Genomic DNA, 19580 nt, shown 5'->3' on the forward strand with positions numbered 1-19580 from the left:
CTCCATGGAAAAGACAAGAAGATTAAGATACTTTGAAAACTTAATCACACAATAGGATTCCATATGTGATTTAGGATCCACCAGTAATATTGCTTATACAAGCCTGAAAATGAAGTGAATTATCTGGGGAGAGATGCAGAGTGCAGAAAATTTCTATTTTGATGATACAGATCAACAAGCTGTGTAGTTCTTGGGTTGACTGCTTCCTCAATAAAGCATTTGGCTTTCTGATTTGGCAGCCACCCAGACGTGATATGGCTTGTTCTGGAGCTAGTAGCCACAGAACGAGTTTCTTCGGTCTGCAAATCATGGTAGAGGCAGCAGCTCCCTTGGCCTTATTCTATGCTGTGGTTTTGGAAGGTTTCCTGGAAACTTAGCTAAGAGTCCTTTTCTTCAGCCTTCCTGGAAATTATTGGGAGCTCTCCCTAAAAATACTGTGAGCTATTGATAACACATAATAAATTATGTTCTGCATAAACTGTTGTCATAAATTTGTTTAATACAGTTACTGCCTCACATCCAGTTTTAGGCCTGACATAAATTGTTTAAAACACAGTCATATCCCATCACCTTTGGCCTAGTTAAAAATTCCCCTTCTCCTATGGCTGTTTGGATATAGCCTGCTGTTCCTTATCCCAATAACCCAAAACCCAACACACCCCATAGCTGCTGCCCACCATAAAACCTACTGGTCAACACCAGAGTCATGTAAATAACTTTCCCCTTTGTGTGTTCTTTAAACTACCCAATCCTCAACCCCCACAGGAAAGCCTAAGAGATGACGCCCATGGACTTTAGTGAAGGCATGGTCCCACAGGGCCTCTCTCTCTCACTCTCCACCCGCTGGTTTTGTTCCCTGCTGCCTCCAGACTTTTCATGCCCCTTGCCCCATGCTAGCACCCCTAAAATTGTTTTCTGTTTCATGCATTTTTGTTTCACCTTTTCATTGTATGTCTTGACCTACACACACAAACCTAATTTTTCCTCTTTCAGGGCTTTCCTAGAGAGGTGTCTGTCTTGGCTTATGGCCCTCTCAACAGAAAGACCTCAAGACAAAATTGGAAAGAAACCATAACAATAAAAATCACAACTATATCCAGTGCTTCTAATATCTGTACCTAAAATTTCTAACTAATGCCAAGTACTCAATCCAGCCTGAGGGCAACAGAATGGATTAAAGAAAGGACCTTGGAAGAGGTGACTTCTGTGGTGATCTTGAAGGGTGAATCCAAGAAGAGAAGACTAAGTAGTCACCTGTGGGGTATCAGTATGTACAATGTTCAGATGCATCAGAAGGCATCTTATCCAGGGAGCTACAAATACTGGAACATTCATTATTGACACGGGATTACCTTAAGGTTGTATTTGTGACACAAAATCTCTCCTAAAAAGATTAAGCAAACTATCTACATCATTTAATTAAAGCTTTCTGAGTTGTGCTGGTATCAAAAGACTCAACAATAGAATCTTATCAATGTAATTATAGCTTGTTACCTTGTGATTAAGGACACGTTTACTTGACAAAAGTATCTCTAAAAGGAATACAATTTTGGGTCAAAATGTTTTTTGTTTTCCTAAATGTTTCTGCCATGAATTCCCCTTATGCACTATGTGCATTATCAATAAAATCAATGGTTTTGCCAAATAGATTCCATCTTCTTTCTGTCAACATGGTTAGGCCCACATTCAAGTTTACTCAGTTTTGTTTCCTCTTTTCAAATCATGATTCACTGCTGTCAGAGTTAAATAGCTTACTTTCCTACTTATTTTTCTTCTCTAACCTCCATATTTTATAGGTCTAACTAATTAATTACCCTAATATTCTACACTATTCCACACTGTAAAAAATGTAGCTCAAAGAATTAAATAATTTCCCCAATTCATGTAGAATCAAACCCAGGGTGGTCTGCCATACCCCAGAGCCCTTACCTTAACTACTAAGGTAAATTTCCATGTTAATACCCTGAAAGAAACCATCTGAAGATGATTAAAGATCCCTAAAAAGAAGCAGCAGTGTATGTGTGTGTGTGTGTGTGTGTGTGTGTATACACACACATGCATACTGGTAGCTAATCTGAATAAAACTAATTCTTCCTTTATGAAAATGTGATTCAGCCAGGGATATATTATTTTCCCTACAAAGAAATGTGTGACCATTAGACCCAACAATATAAATAAATATAACTATATAAATATTTACATGAATTTTCTTATTAAAAATAGCTTTATAATTTAAATCTGAAACAAGATGGGAGGAAATGGCAAAGTGAAGTAAAGTAAGTGTTAGAAAGAAGAAATCTAGTTAAGAGAAACCAAATTTTATAACTAGTAATAATTCTTAAACATTTTTGAAAATATGGAATGATTGCTTTTTATTCACCACTTTTATTCAATTCCAAAAGCATCTTTTTATTTTAAATAACTTATTAGTATCTTAAATGCAATGAACATGGATTAATTTAAGATAGCTTAAAAGGAGAGGCAATAATATATTTTAGTGCTGTTTCTAGAATAATTTTAATATCTATTTTTAAATTATTTTTTGAAGTAAATGCAACCAAGGAAAAACTCTTCTATTCTTAGAAGAAAATAATATATCGATATGGTAAGTCTCTTTTAGAATTTGGCTAGGAAAATTTAAGAAGGATTTTAGAATATATTGAGAAAAAGTCTTGCTTTTTCATAATATATCTTTAACCTTTATGGAAAGTAGTATGGAGACATCTCAAAGAACTAAAAGTAGAACTACCATTTGATTCAGCAATCCCACTACTGAGCATCTACGCAAAGGAAAAAAAGACATTTTGTAAAAAAGACATTTGCACTGGAACCTTTATAGCAGCACAATTCACAATTGCAAAGATGTGGAAACAATCCAAGTGCCCATCAATACATGAGTGGATTAATAAAATGTGGTATATGTATACCGTGGAGTTCTACTCAGCCTTAAAAAAAATGTTGAACTACCTCTTGTATTATCCTGGATCAAGCTGGAGCCCATTCTTCTAAGTGAATTATCACAAGAATGGACAAACACCACATGTACTCACCATTAAATTGGTACTAATCAATCAAAACTTCTGTGCGCATATGGAAGTAACATTCATCAGGTGTCGGGCAGGTGGGAGGCGGGAGGAGGGGCTGGGTAAACTCACACCTAATGGGTGTGGTGCACAGTCTGAGGGATGGGCATGCGCTTGTAGCTCTGACTTGGGCAGTGCAAAGACAATTTATGTAACCAAAGCATTTGTACCCCCGTAATATTCTGAAAAAAAAAAAAAGAACGAAAGAAAAAAAAATCTTTGAGAATCACTATCAAAGTAGAAGTTGTGAATGGGATAAACCAGTAGTGTGATTCCATCCATCATCTCTATCATATCTCAAGAGTTTTTGCTTTTATGTTAACATAAATGCAAGGCTTTGCCAGCTTCCCCCCCACAACCAAGAGGTAGATATATTAATATTAACATGTTGGATTTCAGCTCATTGATTGGACTGTATTAACAAGTGGGTGGGGTCCTCCAAAGACCTGCACTGACACTCCACACACTGCCTCTGTAACAAGCTGAACCAGATCCCAAGTTTAGCCCTTTTGTCTAACCAGTTCCTTTATTCCAAAAAGAGTGATCAAAAAGCTCACACAAAGTTACTCATTTCTCTATGTCTTAGACAAGTGTCATAAACACATCTTAATAGGCCTCCACAAAGAAGGAAATCCTTTGCTGTTCAATATTTTTGATGTATAACTATTAAAACACAATTAGGTATGTTTGCCTGCTTATGATCTGCATAGTTGTGTTTGTTAAAACCAAGAATGGGCCGGGCACGGTGGCTCCCGCCTATAATCCTAGCCCTCTGGGAGGCCAAGGCAGGTGGATGGCTCGAGGTCAGGAGTTCGAGATCAGCCTGAGCGAGACCCCGTCTCTACTAAAAATAGAAATGAATTATCTGGACAACTAAAAGTATATGTAGAAAAAATTAGCTGGGCATGGTGGCGCATGCCTGTAGTCCCAGCTACTTGGGAGGCTGAGGCAGTGGGATTGCTTAAGCCCAGGAGTTTGAGGTTGCTGTGAGCTAGGCTGATGCCATGGCACTCACTCTAGCCTGGGCAACAAAGCGGGACTCTGTCTCAAAAAAAAAAAAAACCAAGAATGGCTTAGAAAATATGTTTTGAAGGTTCACATCTTAAAATAAAAATTAAAATATCAAAGGAATTCTGCTTGTATCATTCAATTGCTGTCAGTGAACAAACTCATAAAAAATAAAATCATACCTGCAACTTCACAATTGCTTAATTTAGAAAAAAGATATAACCCTACCTACTCATGGGTTGTGTTTTCTGTGAATCTGTTCATTTTGAAACTCTAGCCACACAAAAAATCACATTATGCTGAATAGTCATTTTAGATTATTCCTGCCCCATATTACTTCAACCAATTGTGAAGATGCCATTTCTGCATTATTTTACATAAATGAAATATTTAGTAATGTATTTTATGTGATAGGTCAAAGAAAATACTGACAGTTTCCACACTATAAAGTAAATGAACACTCTTGATCTCATCTAGAAAATTATGAGTTATCAATACTGTATCATCTTAAATTATAATATTTTCTTGAACCACAAGTAGTATGTCATTTTGTTCATACAGGGACCTATTGATGGATGTTCATATTGTTTTCTTAAAAAAATCCCTCTATTTTGGTTTAATGGTGTACTACATTTTTATAAGACAATGCTATGAACTTGAAATGACTCTTCTCGTTAACCTATAAGTAACTAGTATACTCTTTAATGGAACAATGAAATCAAGTGACTTCACGTAAAAGTCATTCAACAGTGTTCAAACATGTATAACTTTTGTAGGACTGGTATGTCCTCATAAATATTGGAAACTGTACAAATATTTCTGTTTCTATCCCCTAAAGTGCTAATCACATTATATTCTGTTGAGGAGTAGAAGTATAGCTGGTTTCCAACTGGAAGCATCTGGAGGAGCTTCTAGTAACAATTAGAACAATATATTTAATAAACTATAGAAGTTCCACAGAGAATGGAATAGTGTGGACAAAAATGATATTTCATTATGTTATACATGAATGTAAATCAAATACATAAAAGAAACCCAACAAGTATGTCCAGAAGTGAAAGACAACATGTGTTCCTAATATTTAGAGATTCTTACCTAGCCTTGAATATAGCCAAAACTGTGAATTCCCCGCAACCACTACCACCACCACCTTCTGTCATGCTAATAATCAACATGTGTCATTAGGAAATCTTTAAGGAAATTAAATCTCTAATGTGCACTCTGAGTATATATTAAATTATTTCTTACCTAATAGAGATGGTATTCAAAGTTTTTCCTTTGGTGAATCACATGCTGACCAACAAGGATCAACAACCAAATAACCCCCTTTTATAGTCCAAGAAAGTATCCCATGGTTGAATTACACTGAAACAATAGTAACATCTAGCAGCGAACAAAGTCAACATGATGTATCTTATATGACTTTTATAAATACATCAAAATATAACTAATTCAAGGATTTCAGCCTTTTCTCAAGGTAACAAGTAAAATAATTATTTATCAAATACTTCCTTAAATAAATGGTTTTTTATGAAGTAAACAAAACAATCACGTTTGATTTTTGCCTTCCAAACTACAACTTGTTTTACACATTCAAATAAGAGTGACACGAATGACTTTGATTTTAATATGTATTTTTACAACAGCTGCTGTTGTATTATGGAATCTATGTGCATTGCAGATTAGCTTTAACATGGCACATCTTAATAAAAGCTGCCTCTCTGCTAGCACAGTTAACTAGCTGCTTCTAAGATGTAATTTATTTCACCCACATGGTCTGAAAATAAACAAGTTTGATATTCTGCTTTAGAGAAATATGAAGACATTGGAATTATAAACTTAAATTTTCGATAATTTTAAGTGAAAAGATTATTTCCTGACTATTAATGAACAGAAACAGATATTTAAAACTAATTTAAGAATTTTATTCTATAACATAAATATAGCATGACTGTTTTTGTTCTTCAAACAAAATTAGAATTTGATCCATATGAGTTGCCTACAGAGTGGGCAGTTTACTTGGTTTTGATTTTGCTTAACTATAGATGCTCCTTCTAATTAGCATAAGAACCTAATTCCACATGGCTTTAGTGGACCAGCAAGAAGTTTGGAGATTATCCCTACACGTGTGCCATTGGCCTCTGTTAGGGTCTCAACACTGAGAGCTTGTATTTTGTTACAAAAAAATCAGACTTTACTGACAGTGGAGTTTATGTATTACATTAAAATGTTTTCTAATTATTCCCGCTATTCCCTCATACCGAGGGGAAAAAAAAAAAGAAAGAAAATATTTTTTTTTCCTTTCTGGCAATAAACATTAAACTCTCTGTCAATCCCCCAGGAAGATGATAAAATATATTTTATTTTGCAAAATTTCATCAAAGTATAATATAATGGGTGAAACTGCCAATACAAAGAAATGAAAAGAAAGTATAAGCATGCTAGACAATGAAGACATGTTAATATTTTTTACAAATATATCCTGTTGCTTGGACAAAGTGTGTTGAAACTACAATTTGAAAAAAAGAAAAAATATATACTGCTGAGAAGTCTGAGAGGAAATGAAAAGAAAGTCTCTGTCCCCATTTTTTTTTTTAACTGAACAGTAGCAAGTGTATATGAAGGTTTAGTTTACATAGTGGTGGGGTTTTCTTTTTGTGTGTGAAGTTATCAAATGCAGAGAATCTATTTTTTGGAGAGGAAAAGCTGATTTTAAATAAGCTGAGAAGAGAAGGAGGAAATGAAAGTCATTCCAGACTCCATAGGCAGTTCTAAAGGTTTTACGCTGTCTATGGAGGGAGGCTGTCTGCACAGTGAGGCTGATGCTTTATCCTTGATGTTAGTCCAGATCTTCAGAACCAGTCTGCACAGATGAGAGTGCAACAGAATAATGTGGGAAAAAACAAACAAACTAGTTATTGAAACGAAATAGAGAAAGAAAAGACAAGTGAAAGAAAACAAATACCTAAGCTGTATTCTAAAAAAAAAAAAAAAATTGCTTAGCACTGAGAAAGAGTTGATCATTTACTGATAGCTAACATTTTTAGCCTTTAAAATGGGGTATGAACTCTGTTATGAACTTTAAATTTACAAACTCGTTTTTCCTCACGATAGGTCCATGAGATAGGTTCTATTATTCAATATATTTTACAGAAAAGAAAGCTGAGATATAGAGAAGTCAAGTAAGTTGCATAAAGATATTCAACTAATAGGTAGCAAATAGGGCTAGGTTTCACATCCAAGCAATGCTACATTACTAATCACTAGACTAGACCATATCTCTAATTTCTGGGTTATTTTGTGTGTGTTCCAGGCACTGAGCTAAGCAAATACGCATGTCTGTCAGGTTTTTGGATGGTCGGCACCAGAGAAAGAAAGACAGCAGAGTTGAAAGGGTTAAGCAAAGAGGCTTTATAGGAGGGCTCCAGGGTAAGGGTAACTGGTCCCAAAGGACGAGGTTCCTGGGCAGGGAGAAAGCAAAGAGGCTCGGGAAGTCCCAGTCATCTGGGACTGAGGCAAGGGTATTTACATGCGGTGAGGGGCATAAGTGGAGCGGGCTTGCTTTTAGATGAGGGTGTAATTTTCCACTGCTGTAACAGACAGTATCTACCTTATGACAACTCTGGGAGGTAAGCATTTACCTCTATCTTACAGATGAGAAACTGAAGTTTGGAAAAGAAAGCTCAAACTTCCAATAGCTTAACAGTTTCAGTGGCTTATTTTCTCCCATTACATTCTTAAAGAAAAAAAATATTATTCAAGATGGGTTTGTTTATGGTAAAGAACTATAATTAAAGAACTAGTTGTCACCTATGCTTTTCCTGCTGCCCCCAAATAAAAATTTATTGTTAAAATGACATCCTGTGACTAATGGAAGAATACAGACTTTGAAACCATATCTCAGCTTTGCTATGCTCTGGCTATGTTATTTGCAGGCATGTTTGCTAACTGTGCTTGAGAATCAGTTTTCTTAATAAGAATACTTAAATGATTAATATCTTTCCCTTATCATTGCCACAAAAATTTGAGCTCACTTATAACATGTGCTTATCCCATAGGAAATGCTCAGTAAATGTAAGCTACTTTGAATCTTTAATCATTTTACCTATCCTTTTGTTCTAAAAATGATTCTGATTTATGGGAGATCCTCAAAGAAATACCGAAGCTTCCAGGAAGAATGTGAAAGCCTGAGACAGACTGGCTGGCTAGTTTTATAGACAGAAGTTAGTCCAGTAGAAATGGAACCCATTAATAGCTATTTAAAAAAGAAAGGACTAAATATAGAAAAAAAAATAGAGAGTGTCAATCAGCAGCATTATATAAATAACAAAGTAGCTGGACCTACTGTCATAGCTGAAGAAAAGGTTCTCAATATTTCTATGGTACATGTTTCAAAACATTGCTCCATGCATTAGGGTCTCATTTCCATTGACCTGATGGAGTCTGGTGGCCGCAATTGCCTGCTCTAAAAATTTCATGAGAATTACTCTTGAATGTGCTATTTAGCAGTTTTTCTTTTGTCCTCTAACCACAACTGAATTATCTCTTCTGAAAATCACACTTATAAGTATTAGGCATCAGTGACTGAGACCCAGATTCAGAATATAGTGGGAGCTCACTTGCCAGCAGGAGACGCATTAAAGAAAACCTTCCAATAGCAAGAATCTATTTAAGCTGTGTCTCCCAAGGGAAGTGGTGCAAGGCCCATTGCCTAACAAAATTAAAATAAGATTGAACAAAGGGCTGCAACTTATTCTTCAGGGGATCATACTATAAAAACAATGGCAACCATAGGTATTGTCTTTTATGAAACAGTCTTTAATTCCTGGGATTTTACTCTTTTCAATTTAACCACTCTGTTAAATTCATAACTAAAGTGATTCAAATTGTATAAATTAGTAAGATCATTTAAATAAATTAGTTTATAAATTAGAAAGAAATTATCTGATCACATATCCTGATTTTAACAGTATAATATTGGCAAAGTATATAGAAAACTAGCACTGGGATAGGACCTATCTATATCCAATTATTTGATTTTTGTCTTGGTCACAAAACAGGAAGAAAATAATGCAAAGTCCTTTCAGATAAGTCCAGTGATATCAAGAGTTCAAAATGTTGGCTGTTTATGCCGCTTAGAAAGTTACATGTTCTTGTCTTTCTTAATTTTATATTTTTGCTTGAGAAAGTTATTTACAATTTCTTATTGTTTGATTGTCATAGATTATTAAACTGATTCAGAGAATTAGCTTATGTCTCAAATGTAGAAACTGAAATCAGGTTACTCTACAGGAAGATCTCTCTATTTCTACTTCAGTATGAAAATTTCCTTAAAAGTATTAAATCGCAAATCTTGAATGTTATGTGCTGCCTGAAACAGCTTAAACCCCAGAGCTTTCTTTATAAACACAGGTTGAGAAAAAAATGAAGGGACAAGAACTCTCCATTTTATCTTCTTACTTTCTTAATCTAACATCTTTTGATATCTTTTTTTCAGTTCCGAGTAAAGAAAATTCAATAACAAACAGCATATAGGAACATTAAATTGCTTTGAAAAGATAAACAATTTCTATATTCCTACAAACAAATTGGATAATGTCACATACAATACAAATAAACTTAATAATTAGTTTTCTTAATTGTATGTTGGTCAGTTTGGAGTTTGTACAATATCCATTGCTTCTGAGTCATGTACTGAAAAGTGTAAGACTGTGTTTTTTTGATAAAATTTTATCATAGGATAGTATAATTATCCAATCATTCTCAGCAGAGTTGCAAAATGTGACAATGAAACTCACTTTGATAGGCAGGTAGAAGTGACATCAATAATTAATTATTTTGGTCGAGTACTCTCACGGAGATAGAGGAGAATTCCTCTCTTTTCTCCACCAAAGAACTTATCCAACATCACTCTAGTAAGCTAAAAAATAAAATAAAAAAAAATACAAACAGTTGTGTTTCACTTCATCTCTGATATTTGTTCCCTTATTTTTTTCTCTTAAGGAAAACTGAGATGAATATGGGGCAAATAGGAATACTGAGATGAATCTCTGACCCTTAAGATCATCTAGTTCAGATCTACGCCTCCAGGTTGGAATAAATAAAATGATCTCAGAAAGATGGGAATGTGGGAAAAGTTCTCTGTCTTCACTTACTAGGCTATTTTGATGCTTGTTTTGCTGGTCCACAATCATATGGTATTAATCAATTATAAACCATTTCAGTTAAACACCTAGGAGATTCTTCTATCATCCTTTCCCTATTATGAGGGAGAGGTGAGTTGCAAGCAGGAAGGAAGGGGATATTGTCTCAACAATCCGTAGGGTCAGGAGTGTTGAATTCATGAGGCAAAAAATCATAAAATAATTGAACTGAATTAAGGACTGAAAAAAGGGAAAAGAGTGATTGAGTAGGAAGAAAATAGATAATGTAGTCAGATCTGGGTGTGAATATCCATTCTGCAAACTATGAGCTGAGCGATCCTGGCAACTCAGACTCTTCCAGTTTCAGATTTCCATTCTGAAAAATGGATCTAATATCAACATATTAAAAATGTTTTTGAAGACTAAATTTTTAACATCACATCACATAAAAAGCACCTTACAGAGCACAAACTACACACTTGAAAAAGCTGGTTACCTTTATCTTAAATCTTCTTTGTTTTCGAGATTATAATGGTTTTAGAAGAAATCATAACTTTTTTGGACTATCCCTTGTTTATATTTCTATTTCTAAAACCATTTTGTTTTGTTTGTTTTGGACCATAAGTATATCTTCCTACTTCGGGGAATTATTTCTTCTACCTGGATCTAAACCACCAACTCATTCCAGTCAACCTCTTTCCTGGCTAATTGTTTTTTATCTTTACTTTCTCAATGTAAATGTTATTTGTTCAAGGATCATTTCCCTGGTCACCCATCTAGCCATCTAGATAAGTTTCATTCCTCTGACACAGGTCTCACAGTACCCTGTGTTTTGTCTTATATTTACACTTTTTTAATTTATTTATCCATATATGCTAGACACTTAAAACTATAATTGAATTATGTCTGTAACTTTTGGTTTTATGTCACCTACAGCATCTGTGCACATACCTGGAAAGGTTGTTTAGAGATGCAGCCCCCAACTCCCCGCTGGCCCTAGCTCCCCCACGCCCCTGCCCTGGTCAGATCAGTGGTGGCATCAGACCCTCATCGGAGCACGAACCCCACTGCAAACTGGCATGCTAGGGATCCAGGCTGCATGCTCCCCCTGAGAATCCAACGCCTGATGATCTGAGGTGGAGCCAAAGAGGTGATGCCTCCCACTCCTTCCGTGAAAAAAACTGTATTCCATGAAACCAGTTCCTGATGTCAAAAAGGTTGGGGACTGCTGGTTTAGAGTAATCCCTTTGTAACTCACATCTAGTATGATGCTTGTTACATAGGAGGGTTCAATAAATATTTGTTGAGTGTTTATGGATGTTAACTATTTCATACATATAAAATGGAATTCTTGGATCATCAATGCTACTTTAAATTATTTAACATCAATATTCTCTTTTTTCTTTTTTTCCCTCAGGATTTTTCAAGCAGGCTGATAACATCAATATTCTATTGAGCATTTGATAGTAGCTGAAGGATGCAAAATAATCTAGGGTACAATTACAATCATAATTTATTTCTAGTCAAGTACTCAGAGATTAAACACACATTCTCAGGATATTTTTTAGCCACAAGAATCAATCTCTCTCTCTCTGTGTCCATCACCTTCCCTCCCCCGCCTCCTTTCTCTCTCTCCCCTCACATCGTACCCCTCTTTCTTGTGCACATGTGTGCTTACATTACACACAGGGACACAGGCAGAAAGGTATTAAGAATATGGTTTGAGGGTAGATAATCATTTCTGCCTTCACTAACGTGCAAATGTTCAATTACAGACATCAAAGCATCACCTAGAGGGCAACTAAGAAGGTATGTGCAATATGTTGTAATTTCTATCAGTTACTTATTAGAGAAATCTATTTAGTGAAGATCCACATTTTGTTCCATTGTAATCCGGCTCATATTTTACTTTCATGATTTACACCACATTTTCCTTTTTCTCCCTTTTCTATTCTATTTTCTCTTTCCCTAAAACAAAAAGAAATTCTAGTGTAAGGAAGGAGAGAAAGTACACTTCACATTGTAAAATTTGGCTTAATCTATTCCAGCACATCCTCCCCTTTCCTAATTAGAGATGACTATAAAACATCTTGGCCTTGGGCAAACAATATTATATCTGATAGTGTAATAATGGCTTGTTCTTCTACTCTTGAAGATAACCCCCAAACCTAAAGTAGCTAAACCTGGTGAGAAAATTGGTAGACAAACTCAATAAGCACTTGCTTTCCAGGCAATTCTTAGAATGCCTTTTCTCAATGTCAAATTCCCTTTATAAAGAATCTAAATAATCTAATTTTAAATTCATAAGACAGTCATTTGATAAAAGTGCTATTCATAAAAAAATCACCATAATGAATTTTTAGACAATAAACTATTCTTGAATGTAGTTTAATCCATTCAAAAATTGATCTTTTGCTATAATTTTATGGATTTCTATCTTTGGATATGTGCTCAGACTTTAAAAACCTATCCATTGATGATGATTAATCTTTACTATTTCACCTTCATTACCAGTTCGTGTTTTGCCCCTGAAGCCTATTGACATTTTCAACAAATTATAAATTTTCTGCCTGTTTTCCAGGAGAGATGGAGTAAGAAAAATATCAGGAATTTTTAAAAAGTGAAATAAACTATTGATAAATGTTATTGATAACTCAAGAAGAGTGAGGGAACATTTTTGGTAGACTGAAGTGTCCTTTAAGGTTGCTCATCAATAATGAAAGCTAATGTGCTCTAAAGCTCAGCATTCAGGTTAGTGTTTAAATTATTTAGAAGTAAGAATTAAGAACACGTGAACAGCAGGCCAGAGGCATGAGGTGCTAAAAGCAATGCTAATTATTAAACATGCTCAAAGGTAGCAATTAATATCTAAAGATCAATCTCACCTTTAAATACTTTACTTTCAAAAACTCTTGACAAAGTACTTTGTAAAACTACTGTGTAAGTAAAACCACTATTAAAGTCCTCAATTTGTATATTGCCCGTTAGGTCACAGGATATGGTCTAGAGCACAGTTGTACAGAATATGATGCGAAGCTTCTCTCACGTGACAGAGACTCCTTACCTTGTAAGATCTCACCTTTAACACACCAGGGTTTTAAAAGAATCATTTGAACCATGATGGATTTAGCTCAAGGAATCATTCAATACTTACGCCAGAATCAATCACTTTCACATACAGTAGGGTTTGTAAAAGAAGCCCCTGGGTGTCAGACACCCTAATCTGTATTTTCAACAGACAGCCTATGTAAAAACTACTGCCCCAGACGATGACTGTTCACTGTGGAAGGAGGGGGAGAATTAACTTTAGAATGGAGAAACCTGACAAACACTACCTCAGGCAGTTGAAGAAGGTCAACATTAACAGTGACAATGCATGTTTAAAGTTTGTACCCTTGATATGATGTGATCAAACTGACACTTTGCCTCTGTGGGTTTCCTCCCCAGAATGCTCCCTAGAACCTCAATATAATTATGATAAAAAAAAATCAGATAAGTACCAATTTAGGGATGCTTTATAAAAGATCTGACTAATAATCCTCAAAACTATCAAGAGTAATAAAAGCCAGGAAAATTTAAGAAATCGTCATACCCAAGAGTAGCCCAGAGACAGGATGTCTAAATGTAGTGTGATATCTTAGTGGGATCCTGAAACAGAAAAAAGACATTGGGTAGACATTAAAAAAAATCTGAATATTGCATGGACTTTAGCTAATATACAAATACTGGTTTATTGATTATGACAAATGTACCATACCAGTATATGATATTAATAAAAAAACTAGGTGCTGAATATATGGGGACTTTCTGTAGCATATTTGCAATTTTCTGTAAATCTAAATTGTTCTAAAAAATAAAGTTAATTTTTTAAAATGTATGAAGGCCAAGGATATGAACAGCAGGAAGATGCTAAAGGTTAGTTTGATGGTTCACAGGGCACAGGCAGGGCTAGAAAGTTTTATCTTCTTAACGATGCTTAAAGGGGTTAATTCAGCTTATGATTTCTTAATGACAACATGAAATAGTTATTTAAGAATATCCTGATCCAGAGTATAGAATAAACTACATCATCTATTATATAGAGGTTGAGTAAGCCTCTCTCTCTCTCTCTTTATATATATATGTATATATATATATATATATATATGTATATATGAAATTTGAACTCAAAGCATATCCAAAACTCAACCCTCATCATGTTCCCTGAGTTTTCCTTTCTTGAAACTCTTTTTATTCCATCTTAGGTTAGAGGTAAAATGTTTCTACTTTCCCTCTAGGAGTGGTCAGATTCATGAAAAGCTCCCTCCAAACAAAACTTTTGTAAAAATCATCGCCCAGTTTTTAACACTCAGTCCTTTTGTATGTTTTATGTGACTGAGGAGTAGAGAATAGTAAATAATAATGGACTATGCTTCCAGAATTCACTTTGTAATTACTTCAAAATGATACAGGGCCTCTTTTAATATGTAAGTATTATCCATGATGCCTTAACCAAAACTTCCATCTCAAGATTCTATTGTGCATGTATTACTTTACAAATAACTTGCAAAAATACAGTGGGTTCTAGATGGAACTACAAACATTTGTTCACTAGAACAATTGTTCCCAAAGTTTCATTCCAAGACTAGTGGCAAAAATTTACCATGGGAATAGGGTTGCCAGATAAAATATAGGATACTCAATTAAATTCGAATTCACATAAATAGTGATTATATTTTTAGTATGTGTATGTCCTAAATATCACATGAAACATACTTATACAAAAATTATATTTGTTATTTGTCTTGAATTCAAATTTAAATACATTTTTGTTTGCTAAATCTGGTAATACTACTGAGAACTTGTTAAACATACAGATGCCCGGGTCCTTCCACAAACCTACTGAGTCAGATATTCTAGGATGGGAGTTCAGCACTTTCTGTTTTAACAAGCCCTGGAGGTGATTCTGATGTGCTTTCAAGTTTAGGAAGCACTGCCTCAGGGTATTATAAATCTCTTAGCCAGCACTCTTGCTGCTCCCAATCTGGTCCTTCTTTCACAAGCTACAGTAGACTCATTCTTGTCAAGTATCTGAATTAATGAGAAATATACCTAGTGATAAAATTTGTATAATTCTTATACTAGTAAAAAATGTCTGGATTGAAAAGGAGTCTGAAATGACTGGTGACTGAGTTTTACGTTACTTAGTTGTGATTCATTGTGAGACAAGTTTGCTTTAATGACATTTTGTCTATGTCCCTGATTTCTTTGTTTCCAGATTATTTTCCAGCTGAAACAAGAGTGGTTCATGAAAGATCCTTCCCTTGAAACCTTCTTCTCTGATTATTGTTTCTGGAATTGACTGGAATGCATCTTCTTAATCTATAAAACCATGTCACTTACCTTCAGAAAGACTGCCACCTAGAAATTCTGCTATTGCGTACTGTTTGTCCTTACTTTTGTTCCCTCAAATGTGATGTTTCCTCTGAGATTGGTAATATGGATCATTGGTTGCTTATAGAGAGAGCTGTCTATTTTATCAAGTCCTCTTTCCTACTCTGGCATCCTTTGTTCTATAGCAAATGCACCCTGCCCTTATGCCTTTTGTGGCAAAGTCTGAGTTTTACTGTCTGCAGCTATTCAAAGTTCAGTGTGTAAGGTATAAAATTTTCTGAGCTAACCACAGCAGCTCATCAACTGTATTTCTATTGCCTTACCTATTTCTGAGGCTAATTGCTATTGAACAAATCTCCACTAATGCAGGAAATTAAGGAGGTATGACTCTCCTTGAATACAAAAGCATTCTACCACAGAATGCTTTACAAAATGCTTTCTGTTTAAGGTCAGGAAAGGAAAGGGAACTGACATTTATTGACTGTTGACTAAGTGCCAAAAACTATACCAGATGCTTAAGGTATCTATGTCAATACAAGACTAAAAAAAATTATTCTGAACACTCTCTTCCATTGCTTGATATCTCTTAATTTTCAGAATGGTGTTTTTAGGCATGAAAAGATTAGAAAGGAGAGAGAAAATCAACAGTGTAGATCTCAGTAAAATAAAGAGGGAAAATGAAGAATGGATTCCTAGGAACTAATAGGTTTTTTACTGTGCATTTGAGCTTCACAGGCCCCAGTGAAAGAAAAGCAGAAATAAGAGGGCTCATGTAACATCCTCTTTTTTGAAAATTACATGGTCTAGAGAGACAAAGAATGAAAGAGGGAAGATTAAGAATGAGCGAGAATAAAATAGAGGAATAAAAGTATGATTGTGTGGAAAGTTTCAAGGAAAATTTATTTTGGTCTCAAAATAAACCACTAGGTAGGCACTCTGACAATTTGGATATGTAATCTATATTCTTGATTGAAACAGTTTTCAGAAGCATGGGAGTTGTACTCCCAATCCAAATTGAGATACAAAGTATCTCGTTATGACTATGTAAAGATGAGAGAACTTGGACAAATTATTTGTTTCCACTCTTTAAGAAAGAGAATATAAGATTAATTAAACAATAAGTTATTCCTAAAACCATGCTACCAGACTAAGAGCAGTTGCTCTGAAGTTGCAAAACAGGTTTCCATTAGCCACTCAGAGATGGGTACTAACTGTTGATCCTTGGGCCTCCTAGGACATAACCAGTCTTCAGTGAATACTTGCTAAGTTAATGAAAAATTGGTAAATCATTTTTTATAAAGCATAAAGCATTTTATGAAGCATAAGATTCAGTTTTTCATACTTTTTCTAGACTAGGACAATAGTTGGATCAATGGTAGGTATTGGAGAATTGCTTGGAGGACCCCTTAGAACAAAGATTGCCAGGCCACACTCCGCCCATTTATGATTCAGTCATCCTGAGGTCTGGTTGGAGAATTTGCATCCCAGGTCAAGTCGGTACTTTTGGTCTTGGGACTGTACTTTGAGAAGTATTGATTTAGATCTTCTGTATTCTTTCCTTAAGTTGCAACAGGTGAAAGAAGAAATTGTCACAAAAAGAGGGAGAAAAGAAAAAGAGGAGAATCCAGTGGTCTTTAAGACTGACAAGCAATGTGTAACAAAGTATATGCCTTTGTGATAAAATACAGCTTTTTGATTAAGTTTTTTATGAGTTTTTAAGTAAAATTTCAGTTGCCCATTACATACAGATTCATTCATTCAAAAACTATTTTTGAGGTTCTAATGAGATGTCAGGCATTATAAGCAGCATGTACAGATAAAAAGATACAAAAAAGAATAAGATAATGTTTCCACTCGTAAGAAAGGTACAACCTAGTTTAAGCAGTCTATGGACTGAATTGTATCCCCTAAAGTTCATATGTCAAAGCCTTAACTTCCAATGTGACTGTATTTGGAGTAACAAAGTAATTAATGTTAGTTGAGATTATAAGGGTAGAGCCCTGATAGGATTAGTGACCTTATGAGAATAGATACCAGTGCTTTCTGTTATGCTGTCTCACTCTCTCTCTCTCTCCCCCTCTCTCTCCCCTACCACCCCATCTGCTTTGTGAGAACACAGTGAGAAGGCTGCTGTCTACAAGTTAAGAAAAGAGTGCTTACTAGAAATCTAATTGTCAAGCAACTTGTTCTTAGATTTTCCAGCCTCCAGAACTGTAAGAAATAAATTTCTGTTGCTTAAGCCACCTAGTCTATGGTATTTTGTTATGTCAGCCTGAGCAGACTGATAGCATGGCAGCTAGATTTCATCTCATGTGCAAACTCCACTTGATTTATAGTAACCTTCTGGAGTGCTATGTTGGGAAAAAATCTGATCTTAAGTTTGTGTTGCCCAATATTGCAGTCATTAACTGCACGTGGCTTTTAAAATATTTATTAATTTAAACCAATTAAAATTAAAAATTCAGCTCTTAAAGCACACTAGGCACATTTTAAGTGCATGTATGTATTGTGTACTATACAGAAAGTGCAGAACAGAGAGCATTTTCATCACCAAAGAAGGTTCACTTAGATAGAACTATTCTTGGTAAAGAAGAAAGAGGGAGTCAGGATTACAAAAATTCCCTTTCCAAAGACACAATGAAAAGAGAAAAACAAAACAAAACAAAACAATAGTTGAACCTAGGGGGAAAAAATAAACACTAGCAACCTTTTCCCTAAAGAAATGAACAGAAATGGTAGCTTTGTAAAAGAGAAGGTTTAAAAGGCTCAGAAGTTCTCCCTCCTCATATTCACAGAAACATTACAAAAGAAAGAAGGTATGTATACACAACCTTAAAAATGTTAAATAATAATTATCAAATTGAAAATCAATTTACCAAGAACATAAGTAGGGAACCCGCAGAAAGCTTTAGAAAGACCTTTCAGGGTCAAAGAGATCCCAACCTCCTCAAAGTCTCAACGGAGCAGCACTTCTTCAGCATGAGGAAAGCTAAGATCAAAGGTTGAAATAACACCAGCATAGAGCTAATTAGCTTCAGAATAAATAGGGGCTAAGTATAAAAGGAAATAAGAAAGAAAGAATCGTTGCCGCATTTCTCAACAAGAGTGCTACTAGCTTTTTGAGTGGAACAATTCTTTGGTGTACAAAACTGTCTAGAACATTGTAAGATGTTTTGCATCCCTGTGCTTTGATCACTAAATGCCAGTAATGTCCCAGTCATTGAGAAAATCAGAAATGCCCCCTAAAATTTCCAAAATTCCTTCTAGAGAGACAGTACCATTCCCCCAGTTGAGAAAATCAAGAAATCTGAGTTTAAAGTGTCTGAGCAGGGGTCAATGTATCTGCATGGGCTATTAACATAAGACCAAGGTTGTGAAAAGAACAAAACACCCCTCTGAGAAGCAGTCAACTGACCAGAGGTATAGGTAATTTATTGAATATATTTATCTTCTTAATGTTTTGAAAAATTTTTAAGGCTATTGACAGCATTTAAATTTTATTGCCAAAGTGACTGCTAAGTTAAAAATAAATTATTAGTTACTATACCATTTTTTTAAACCTAAAACTTTAGGGCAACAATCAGGATCTTCTTGTAATCCAGGTTGTCCTAGTCAGAGAGCAGGTATAGTTTAAATTCATAATCATTTCCTATGACTGCTGTAACATACCACCACAAATTTAGTGGCTTAAAAAATTACAAATTTATTATCTCACAGTTGCAGAAGTCAGAAATGGGTCTCACTGGGCTAAAATCAAGGTATCAAGGTGTTGGCAGTCATGGCTGCAAACTCCTGGCTGATTTAGGGAGGAATCCATTATCCTGCCTTTTTCCAGCTTAAAGACACTGCCCCTTCTATTGTTAAGTTAGCAATGTCAGGCCAAGTTCTTCTCCTGTGACTGTCTTTCTGGTTCCCACTCTTCCATGTCCCTCTTCCACTTATAAAGACCCTTGTGCTTCTGCTGGGCCCACCC

Source organism: Lemur catta, chromosome 7 (genome assembly GCF_020740605.2).
Source record: "Lemur catta isolate mLemCat1 chromosome 7, mLemCat1.pri, whole genome shotgun sequence".
In the NCBI taxonomy this organism is placed as follows: Eukaryota; Metazoa; Chordata; class Mammalia; order Primates; family Lemuridae; genus Lemur; species Lemur catta.